At 39.6% G+C, this 10,089-nt stretch overlaps 1 pseudogene; it reads right to left on the bottom strand.

Moving 5' to 3' along the window:
* Positions 1-2,510: 2,510 nt before the first annotated feature.
* On the bottom strand, positions 2,511-3,827 carry LOC109262161 (transmembrane protein 59-like; annotated as a pseudogene).
* Between the last annotated feature and the right edge of the window lie 6,262 nt (positions 3,828-10,089).

Here is a 10,089-nt window from a genome sequence, read left to right as displayed (position 1 = left end):
GGGATGAGCACTGGGTGTTGTATGGAAACCAATTTGACAGTAAATTTCATATTTAAAAAAAAAGCCCTATAGCTATTTTTAGCCTGATTCACTCTAAAATCACTGTTGCATTCACCATCCAAAGAATAGGGATGCTGATTCAAATAATACTTATGTTCCATTTAGTTCTGGTCATTTCCCACTAATACCCAGGAAATAATCTGAAGATCTACCATGAGTACAAGCTTACTGTTATTATTCCATTTGCTCAGGAATTGAATGGATTCTATTCATCAGCACATTCAGCACAACCTGAATTTTGCAATTCAGGTTTTATCTTTTTTTTTTTTTTTAAGTTTCTTCATTTCTCTTTGCAATTGTAAGGCTAGGTTGAATTATTATCTTTTTTTTTCCTCCCATTCTGTGGCCGATTCTCCTTTTCATTTATAAATTACCTATTTCACTTATCTTCAGACGTAGCAAAAATGCAACCTGCTCTCTGTCTCGAGTAATTAGCTGTTGTTTCCTTTTTGGGTCAAATGGAGGAGCTTGTAGTCAGGATCGTCAACAAGGCATCTCTCAAAAAAGAATAACACTATCACCCTAAGAAAGTCATTCTTTAACTTATTAGGGAAAAAACCTGAAGAGAAAAGAAACGTATTGGCCATTTTGTCTTGATTCTGCTGTCTTTGTCTCCCTCCCGAAGAGGGTCATGAGGCAGAGCAGACATCCACAGTGACACAGTGTATTACATTTGTGCTTGTATCCCTCAGAGACAAGGACAACATGGCTGGCTCAAGGAGGCAAAGTGAGACTGAAATACCTGGCGCACTCACTTGCCAAATTCCAGAATATTCGAATCTTGATTTAATTTGTTCCAAATTATAATCTGGGAGAGAAAAATTACCTGTCGACATCCACAGCCACAGGAATAGGAGGCAAGAGGAAAACTTGTTTCTCAGCTCCCTCTGCTGGCCTTTCAAAAAAAATCATCTCTCCCCTCACTACCAGGTCCTGTGCTGGGTATATGCAGTGGGCCAACTTCCTGCCACATGTGAGCCAATAAGGAAGTTAGGTCCACATTGACTGGGAAAATCTTGTCAAGGAACCCAGTGCTTCAAAAGATGAAAACGGAAGAGGGGTCAACCCAATGGTAAAACCAAACTAAAATGCTGATTCTCCAGTCCACCTTACAAAAAAGTTAACCTGAGATGAGGTCCAGGCACGTTTATTCTGAAAAAGAATCCTGGATGATTCTGTTGCACCTCCTGGTTGGGAACTACAGGTCCTAAAAGTTATGTTTTATAGTTAATGTGTATTCTGGCTGCTACAGTTTAAGTTTATATCTATTCTACAGGCTTTGGGAGCAGGGAAGAATCCGCATTTACCTGACCCATTTAAATGGCCATCTAAATGGCACCTATAGCCTTGCTTATTCAGGCTAAAAACCCCAAATTCCCTCATTTTTTATTGCAGTTTCTATCCTCTTGAAAGATCCTCAGGAATAAATAATAGCAATCCAGAGAGACACTTAGCATTGTGTGCACTCACATTTCTGCAGCCTTGCTGTTTTCTCATCTTTGGTTTCCTCATTTCTTCTCCTTAAGGATTTTTCTAATGTCAGTGCATTCCTTCTGAAGCTGGTGAGCAACCATTCGATGACAGAAGGGTCACAGCTCCCAAAATGTTCATGCTATTCATTTTGCATGATGACAGGGAAGATATGGCATGGTGTTGAATGACACACACAGCATACTGAACCCACAGTCCTGAGGTCTACACATCAAACCTATCCCTGGCAAGAGAAGAGGTCTTGGCACGTCAGCTCAGTGACTAAGAGATGGCTTCTTGCTAGCCAGGGCATGATTTACACTCAAATTCTTTATACCTCAGGGGAGCTGCCCCAAGAAAAAGCTTTCAGGGCTCTAGGCTATATCCATGACCTTGGCCTGAAACCTTGCAGATGCGTAGCCTTGGTTATTTCCTACCAAGGGAAATAACTCAAAATCTGTCCAAATAATCATGGGTCAAAGTACACGCAAGACAACAGAACAAAACACTTACGTAGTTTCTTCTATCTAGGAAAATATTATACACACATAATATAATACCTTCCTATAACCTTTTGTTCCCTTTTTTTTTTTCAAATAAAATTTTAATGATTTCCATCAGTACAATTGAAAATCTAGTGTCATAAAAGGGCATTTCCTGCTAAATTTCAAAATACAGCTTGTGGGCCATTTCTGAGCAGAAGCATCAAATCCTACTGAGTGTTCAATTTATTAACTAAAGTGACAGTATCATGGTCTAAGAGATGGGAAAGAGCAATGATCAGCTCACAGAATTTGGCTAAGAAAGAAAACAAACAAAAACAATGTAAATAATAGAATAGCCACAGCTATAAGTAAAAAACTGTGATCTCAAATACCCATCTCTTAAATTACTAGAAAAAAAACTTACAGATAAAGTTACAGCAAATACAGTCTTCACAGATTTGGGTAAATTTATTTGCATTTTATAGTGATGTCTAAGCCCTATATCCAATGAAACCATTTTTTATTTGTTTTTTTATTTAAGAAATTTTTAATGTGTATTTATTTTTGAGAAAAAGAAAGAAAGACAGAGCATGAGCTGGGGAGGGACAGAGAGAGAAAAAGACACAGAATCTGAAGCAGGCTCCAGGCTCCGAGCTGTCAGCACAGAGCCTGACAGGGGTTCAAACCCAAGCCGTGAGATCATGGCCTGAGCAGAAGTCGGATGCTTAGCCAACTAGGCCACCCAGGCACCCCACCAATGAAACCATTTTTAAAAGCTCTATGAGGAATGGAAATTTAGATGTCTATTACCCTTTACTTTAAAAAAGAAAAAAAAAAACACTTAAATTTCTGAATGAGCAAGATTCACTTTTGTAGGTAGAGGCCCTGCTTCTTCATAGTCCGGCTCTCCATCTAACAACCACAAGAGAAGAAGCTGGATATCTGTTTAGCTTTGGTGCGTTCACAAATTCCAAGTCACCATAGATACTCAGCTCCTCAGAGGGAACATACTGCTCCACAGCTGTAGCAACAGTTGCGCAACAAGTCCAGAGCAATACCATCACCGAGAGGACAGGAGTTGTGGTTAAAATCCACCCAGAGTTAAGAGGGAAACATCTTAAAAAGCCATCACTTTCTCCATCTTCAAGACACTTCCTATGTGTTTGTGAACTTCTCGTTTGCAGATAGGACATTTTGTGTAGGCACAATTCTTTCAAATTTGTTGGCTCCTGCTCCAACTGTGGTGCATACTGGATTTCTGGCTTAGACTGGAATATAACTATTTTTCCATCATCAGCTTAAAGATAAAACGTCCATGGAGAGGTTATGAAGCTCTGTTCAGAGTCCATCATGTCACTCCAGAATGACCTTACCAGAGTTAGAGGGAAGAATAGATGCATTTTTGGCATCAGGAGCGTGAGCTGTTCTTGTCTCAGTTCAGCGAATGGCAGCTGGTCCTGGCAACCAAGATGTCAAGCATATTGCTTACCAGATTGAGAATGTGCTTCTCTACATGCAGATTCAACATTCCATTTTGGTCCAATTTAAACCAATTCCATCATCCGCAAATTGGCAAATTGAAAACAGCCTGCGACCTTTCTGATATGCGTACAACTCCTCTTCCTTGGGGTAAATACGTAAGAGGAAGGTCAACTGACAGGCCCAGTGATAAAATGCAGTATCACCCAAGGCCGAGTCAAACACTTCAGCCCAAGTGGTCCTCGAGCCTCCCGCCAGGGCCATGGTCAGCAGCAGCAGTGGCGGGAACCCCAATTGGGCCCTGACCCAGAGGCTCCCCTTTGGCGCTGCCATTTTGTTTCCCTCTGACCACCCTTCATTCTTTACAAAGCAAGTTAATATGTGTTTTACAATCAAGTTTCACAACCACAAATACATGTTGATTTGTTACAACAGCTTTTTATAATTGATTTGTGTGTGTCTCTCTGTGTGTATATGTGTATATATGTATATATGTATTCTTAAACATACATTTTATATATATTCATATAACTTTTAAATCAGGAATTTTTTTGAAAAACAGATTAATATTTTTAAGATAAGCTTCTTGATTATTGAAAATAATCTTTCAGTTTTGACAAATAGTAACCCAAAATATCTGTACGGACTCAATGGCACAATGCACAAGCACCCAAGCTTAATCCCCTGTGAGTGGCCTTCTGAAAAATACCAATAGCAATACATTGAAATGATCTAGGTTCTATATGGGAGAAGGAGTCCTGAGATAAATATAGATAAGGATCTCTGGGTTTTTCAAAGACATATCTTTTTTAAAACATGTATTTTTATTACAGATATACTATAGATCTGTCATGTACCAGATTTGGGAGAATCTTGTTTATAATTTCAACAATGCTTTGCAGGCCATTTGTGACTCTCCAAGGGGATGACTGATACACATCTTCAAGCATCCACTGAGAACGTTCCTATTTACTCATTTAAATGTTCATTCTTTCATTCACTTTATCTTTTCTTCCCAGCAGCTAAAAGATGAATGCAAAACTCACACTCACACAGAGCTGCCAAAGTAAAGGGAAAAGACACTGGATACTAGAAAGAATTGAGGAGACCTATACTCTGGATCATTTCCTTTGTTCCTCTTACAGCACAGGGATGAAGCCAGTAAGCAAAGGAAAGGGGTTTAAATCCCCAAATGCTTACGGTTTAACTGGGTCTCAATGCCAACTCATCTTCTACTCTTCAAAATCATTTCATTATGGAATTTAACATGGCCTTGTCTGGCTTTGTACATTCATTCACTCAATAAATATCTATCAAGTCTCTACTGTGTTCTAGGCACTATTTTCAGTGCTGAGATACAGCATTAAACAAAGTCACTGCTTTTGTGGAGTCACATTCCCTAGGGGAAGATGGATAATCAACAATAAACAAGAGAATTCACAAAATATCAAGTGGTAAGAACAAAGATAATGAAGGCTAACGAGGCAAAAGAGAGTGATGGATAGGTATGATGGGAAGGCTTACAGGGTGGTCAGGGAAGACCTCTCTGGGTAAGTGACTGGTGAGCAGAGCCCAGGGGACTGCTGTGAAGTAGCAGGATTTCTGAAGATGGAGGAAGTGTTCTTCAATACAGGAAACAATAGGCATGAAGACACTAAAGTCTTTACCAAACAACTGCTGGTTTCCAGATACTTGGCCAGATGCCACACATACAATAATGAGCAAAATGGGTGTGAACTTCCACTGTCATGGCACTTATCAACCGTGTGAGGAGGGGGCCCACAGAGTGATATGAAAGGGTACTTATGAGAGTGGGAGTGAAGTGAATATACCTAAAATGGTCAGGACTGCTCTTTGGGAGAGCTGACACATTCACCTGGAAGATGATATTATCAAGAACAGTGGTATGGCCAAGAGCATTTTCCTGGCAGAGAATAGTATTGCCAAAGTCCCTGGAAGATCACTTGACATGCTCCAGGAAGAGAAGAAAAAGCCAATGATACCTGCACACAGTTGGCTAAAGGAAAAGCAGATTGAGATCACTTTGGAGATATGAGTAGATGTCAGACCATTCAGGACTTTGTAGACCATAATTAGGAGTTTCAAGTATTTTTAAGTGCATTGTATAGCCATGTGGAGATTTAAGCAGAGAGTACCATGACCTGATTTGTGTGTTTAAAGGAAATAGACTGGAAGAAGACAAGGAGGGATATGAGAAGTCCACTAAGGAAGCTATTGTCCTAGCTCAGGGGGGAAATCATGGTGGCTTGGATCACAGCCACGGCTGTGGGAACAGAGAGAGATCCCAGACCTATATTGGAAATGGGAGACACAAGCCTTGCTGTTGAACTTAAGGAGGGAGAAAAAGAAGGAGAAAGCAAGTTGGTGTCCTCTATCTCACAGTGCAGCAGGTGTTTACTAATGTCCTTTACTGAGATAATGAAGACAGGGAGCCAAACAAATTGGGAGTGGGGAGAGAGGACATCCAAAGGTCCATCTGGATGTGAGAAGTTTGAAATGTCTGTGAAATACACACATATTTAAATATCAATAATTATTAATAACAATAAAAATTTAATAGATGAAAAGTCCACAGAATTCTCAATAGCCATGTAAGTAAGCATAGCTATAGACTGACTTGGAAAAATTAACTGTACTATTTTTATAATTATATAAATTCATTTAGCACACTTTCTCATTAAAATTGTTATTTACCAGCAACAGACTTTGGATGTGCCTAAATTGCTATTGTGATTGGCAAATTAAATTGATTAAATAATGTTGGGCAAATAAAAAAAGAAATGTCTGTGAAGTCATTAATAGAATATAGAACAGTCAGGTTTTACATGTAATCCCTTCAAAAGGAAGTCTTTTAAAAAGTAAGTTTGGGTGTTTGGTAACTTCTAAAGCTGTTCACTATATATGACATCCAAGACCATCTCTCAGGTCAATAAAGTGGTTAAGATTTGTCCGCGTCTGATTCCTCTTGGCCAGTATTATAGAGGGACGCTAATACTGAACTGATTGGCACACAGAGAAAAGGGATAGCCTTTCAACAACTCAATTAGTTTCATGGGTGTGACAGATCCCCTAAGAATAGAATCTGTAGGAGGAATGGTAACAAAATTAAACATCTGTCAAAATCCGCTTATGATGGACCCATGCAAATCAGAGCCCCGATGAGAATGTCAGGGTGACTTATGTGCCTTTTCACAGCAACAAGATACTGTTTCTTTGATTCTCAGTGATTTTTCTCTATTGTATTTGTTTTCTGTTTTATTAACTTCTGCTCTTAATGTTGTTATTTCCTATTTTTTATTATTTCCTATTATTCTTACTTTTGCTCTTCTTTTTCAGTCTCTTAAGATGGAAATTTAAATCATCTATTTAAGACTTTTTATCTTCTTTCCAAAATAAATATTTAATGCTATATGGTCCCGCTAAGCACTGCTTTTACTGTTGTGTTTTTATTTTCATTCAATGCAAAATATTTTCTAATTTCCCTTGTGATTCTTTCATCCACGGGTTATTTAAAATGTATTGTTTAATTTTCAATTATTTGCAGATGTTTCAGGCATGTTTCTACTTTTTTATTTCTAGCTTAAGTTCAACTTGTTCAGAGAGTATGCTTTGCATAATTAGAATTTTTTAAGTTTCTTGTGAATATGTCTATTTTGATGAATGATCAATATACAGCTGAATGTGTATTTTGTTTTTGCGAGGGATTTTTCTATGGTTATTTACAAGGTAAAATTTATTTTAATTTTTTTTAATGTTTATTTATTCTTGAGACAGAGACAGAGTGTGAACAGGGGAGGGGCAGAGAGAGAGGGAGACACAGAATCCGTAACAGGCTCCAGGCTCTGAGCTGTCAGCATAGAGCCCGACACAGGGCTCGAACCCACGAACTGTGAGGTCATGACCTGAGCCGAAGTCGGACACCCAACCAACTGAGCCACCCAGGCGTACCTACAAGGTAAAATTAGGTGATATCACTGTTCAGGTATTCTATATCCTTACTCACTTGTTCTATTTATTCCTACAGGTGAAGTGTTGAAATATTCAACTATAATTGTGGATTTCCCTATGTCTCTTTTTCAGTGTACGATGTTTGGATTTTTTTTTAATGTTTATTTATTTTGAGAGAGAGAGGGCATGAGCAGGGGAGGGGCAGAGAGAGGGAGAGAGAATCCCAAGCAAGCTCCATGTTGTCAGTACGGAGCCTGGCACAGAGCTCCAACTCACGAACCATGAGATCATGACCTGAGCCGAAAACAAGAGTTGGTCACTTAACCAACTGAGCCACCCAAGTGCCCCTCAGAGTACCAGGTTTTTAAAACATATTTTGAAAAATTTTGTAAATTTTCCTTGATATTTTTCTTTTTCTACATTGTATTAGATTAACTGACTCTTTTGGAGCAGTCTTTGGAGCACCATCCGGAGAGGAGTTAGGTGAGGAGGGGCAGGTTGACAACGGCATGCGTTGGTTCTTGGCCAGGAACTGCACCTCTGCACACTCAGAGCTAAGTATCATCAACAGCCGTGAAGCAGGGTGTCCCTGCACACAATGGCACTGGCCACACTTCTGATTGTTTATTGGAAGACATGTCCTTTCTCTCTTCAGACAGAGTTTCTGCACTTGGGGCAAAGATAGGTTCACTATGCTTTTCTTTTTTAAAGAACATGAATATAATTTCTCCCAACCAGTGAACCAAACTCCAAAAATAGCACCAAATTCAAAGAAAAACAGACAAGTAAATAGTCATTAAAAACAATTCAAGTTAATTCAAACATTGTTCCAACTCTTGAGGAGCCACCTTCTTAGTCCAGACTCAAACATCTTTTTTGTTTTGTTTTGTTTTGTTTTGTTTTGTTTTGTTTTTTAGAGACAGAGAGAGCAGAGCAGGGGAGGGGGCAGAGGGAGAGAGAGAATCTTAAGCAGGCTTCACACTCAGCACAGAGCCCAATGCGGAGCTCAATCCCATGACCCTGGGATCGTGAGTCAAAATCAAGAGTCGGACGCTCAATCGACTGAGCCACCCAGGATACCCCAGACTCAAACATCTTAAGCCTACTCTCTCTTCAGTTCTTCCATCCTCAGTATCTTCCATATAGATGCAACATTCTCCCTGGGAATATTTTTGTCTCCCACACTCAGCTCCCAACTTAAAACTCTGATATCTGCCCTACTGGGTTCTTCTGGTACTTCACCTCATTCTTAGATTTATTGGCTTTTTCCTTTCACTTCCATTATAAATTCTCTAGCTAACATTTCTTCTGTTCTCTCATAAACTAGATCCTCATATGAATAAAAATGACCATGAGGAGAAGTGGAGGGAGCAAGAAGAAAGGAGGATAAGGAGAGTGGGAGGAGCATGATCAAAAGAAAAGTATCAAGTTAATCATGCTAGAATTTCCAGAATTTTCCTTATGGGCAAGGGGAGGCTCAGAGGGAGGGTCAGAGGTTATGAGTGCATATGTATTATTTGATTTCATCTGTATTGTACAAGGAAAATGGGATCTCTTGGAAAGGATCAAGGTGCAATTTTTTTTTAATAGGGAGGAAACATTTCTTTTATATCTGTTAAGGAAGGGGCTTTACTGAAAAATAATAGAAGGGGCCATATTAATGAAAGCTTTAACCTAGAGTATGAGAATTCTTAAAACTGTGAGGACTGAAGTGAAATTACTGATCAAGCGGTCCCAGAGACCTTGAGTGGCCTGAACCATACATACCAATGACCCAGGAAGGTCTGGTCTCCTCTGTTATTTGCTCCTGGCCCCTCAAATTTCAATAGCATATTTATACAACAGTCCAGAGCTATTATGTCCACCCAGACAAAAATTTTCAGGCCAGGTCCTCATGAGAAACAAGAGTGAGACCCTCCTGCCCCAACAGGGAGTCAGGCTCACTAATTTGCTCCTGCTGGTTAAAGCCACACTAAGGACTCACAGGTCAGGTGCAGAGAGGACATCACTTTATGGAAAGCTTTGTCCTCAGCTAAGCACCTGAATCAATTAGAGACCTTCCCCAAACTCAGCAACATTACAGAACTGGCTTCTTTCCCCAGATGTTCTACCCCTGAGGGTCTCAGTACAGTGAAATGACCCTTTACCTGCATAACAGAGCCCAGGCCAGGTCAGGTGTGTTGGGAACAGCATAGTTCCCTGCTGAATACCTACTTGTACCCCATTGGAGGCTGAGAAGCATGTCTTACTGACCTTGAGCTTGTAATTACTAGTAATTACTACTAGTTAGGATGCGTGACTCAAAGGGCCTTTCATTTAGTCAGTCCGATGTCAATTCCAGAAGGTTCTACTCCTGTAACATTCCTACAAATGACCAAATATCTGTTTGGAATTAATATGAAATATTCACATTTTAAAACAAAAGAACAGACTAAAACATTAGCTCATTAGATTGGCTAATAGTTACAAGGCCTTTTGACACCTTTGAACCAAATGACTTGCTGTATTATGCTTCGTGATAATATTGCAATGAAACCAGGCGCTTGCAAACATTGAATACTAGGCATCAGGGCACATATTGTGTTATTCTATTGAACCCATGGCCTGCTCCTGCCAGTCACCTCCT

Source organism: Panthera pardus, unplaced genomic scaffold (genome assembly GCF_024362965.1).
Source record: "Panthera pardus isolate Hobbes unplaced genomic scaffold, ASM2436296v1 HiC_scaffold_25, whole genome shotgun sequence".
In the NCBI taxonomy this organism is placed as follows: domain Eukaryota; kingdom Metazoa; phylum Chordata; class Mammalia; order Carnivora; family Felidae; genus Panthera; species Panthera pardus.
This window is presented reverse-complemented; position numbering and strand designations above follow the sequence as displayed.